Genomic DNA, 2,202 nt, shown 5'->3' with positions numbered 1-2,202 from the left:
GTCGTGTGTGTGGTCACAAGAATGAAGTACGTCTACATTCTGAATATTACGAATATGTCATGATTCAAATAAATAATAAAAATTGTGAAACTTCTCATGTTGATGTGCATTTATCTGATCTTGTACAATGGGCTGACATGGACATGAATTTTACTGTACATTAGCCGCGGGTCCCACAGGAAAAGCATTTGGTACACAGAAAATTTTCGGTTTCTGGTAGTGTGTGTTAACGAGGTTCACCGATATGACTACATCCTCGAGGCCTGACTACGGGCGCTCCTCCCCGTGACACCGTCACAATACCGCACCCCGGCCGCCCGGGCGCCAGCACACGCCGCCGGCTTCCCCATGTGCCCGTGCTATTATATTGGCATATGTTACATCGTGTGTCTACCCCTACTATATATGAGAGGTTTAGGATACAAGTGTCATATTAGAACACAACTCCTACCCTGTCTACATACAGTACGACTCCAAGTCCAACTGTAACCTAACTTGTACAATAATATTCGACACAACTCTAACAAACTCCACCTTGGCGAATATTCTCCACCACCTTGAATTCGTCCGTACGTCGAACCTCCAATGTACATTGGACTTGAGATACGCCATGAGCACCGCTGCTACTCCCAGACTCCATGTGACTTCACCTGCAACTGTAGTTCCTTCTTGTCTTCTTCACAATCAACACTCGAGCAAAATTAAGTTCCTCACTACTCTACCTTGTGCTTCCAACTTTCGGAGAACCCGTTCAACGCCATCACACACCGACCACTGTCTGCATGAAAATGAACAACTCATATATTGGACGCCACATATAAGAGTTACTTGAACTCAACGTCACCGTTCTTTCTTGACTGCTTGTCTGAAACTTGAAGGAATTTCACCGTCGCCCTGTGTCATCCTGAGTCAAATTCGCAGTTGTCTCACCCTTCTTCCGGATAGTCTCTGGCATGTCCCACAGGTATAGCACTCCGCCTCCTTCTGTATTTGTTATACGCACTTTGCCATGTGCACTAAACACCACAGAATATATGGCCATGTACTCTCTCAGCCTTTGACAATTTTACACTTTCTGCCACTTTCTCAGATTCTCCATGGTCAACTCCTGTCCATCAACTAGCACCGATAGACCCAATCACCAACTTAAACATGGTACTCATCAACACTGTTTCAGCACCCCTGCACAACTTGTCTGACCACATGTCTGACCACCAGTGCCTTGGCCTGTCGCTGTGTCCCGTGCTTACCGCACGCTTCACCGCTATCACCGCGTCGAGTATCTGCTGTCCTGGTCGAGTCTCCCGGGTAGCTAGCCCCCACTGCCTCAACCCCCACTGCAGAGAACCATCAATCATCACCGACCGATGCCGAGTATCACGTCTCCATCAGACCACTGGTACCCAGTCCGATCCACGTGTCTCTCGCTATCCCGCTAAAATAGGCTTCGATTCTCCGATATCTTACACCGTAGCCCCTCCATCAGCACAGAGCATAGTCATCCATCAGACTCCAGCTCCACCTTCAACATGACTCCATGTAGCTGCGCTATGCTACCCCCGCGCCCTGTCGACTTCAAGCTCTCATGTGTACACTGCCTTGAATCAACTCCGCGCCTTAGTCTTGTCAAAGCCGCACAAGCCCTCAGGCATGCACCACGTGTTTCCACGCCCCAGAAGTCGGCCACCATCAGCATCACGCTCCTATGTCGTCGTCGCTGAAAACACTGCCGTCTTCTGCTTTGACCAACATCCATGTCAGTCCATCAGACTGTCCAGTCCGACCCAGCCGAATTTATCCGACTGAGTCATGCTCCACTGCGTCGTGTCCGTCCGCACATCTTCATACATTGCTTGACGCCATATGTATGCATGATCCATCTGCGACACATTCCAGGCTATTCGAGCCCCATGCGTACTCTGCCCTTCATATCTTGGCATTGCTTTTGATAGCGATTCTCCGGCTAACTCCCATGTACAATCCCTGAGTGCAATTAGCAGCAAATTTGACAAAAGAAACAACTTCCATGCAAAACTGACGTGAGTCTTCCGCAACCTTTTATTTCTTTAATTCCAACTGCTGCAATACGCTCCTCCCAGGAACTTAATTGAGCTTTGCCTTCCAGAACTTCAATCGCATGCAACGACTCACATCGGGCTCCCTTTTTTCACAAACAAATCTCACCTTTGCCTGCAGCTTCTT

This window comes from Triticum dicoccoides, chromosome 3B, assembly GCF_002162155.2.
Source record: "Triticum dicoccoides isolate Atlit2015 ecotype Zavitan chromosome 3B, WEW_v2.0, whole genome shotgun sequence".
Classification (NCBI taxonomy): domain Eukaryota; kingdom Viridiplantae; phylum Streptophyta; class Magnoliopsida; order Poales; family Poaceae; genus Triticum; species Triticum dicoccoides.
The sequence above is the reverse complement of the archived record's forward strand: the minus strand, read 5'-3'. Positions refer to the sequence as shown.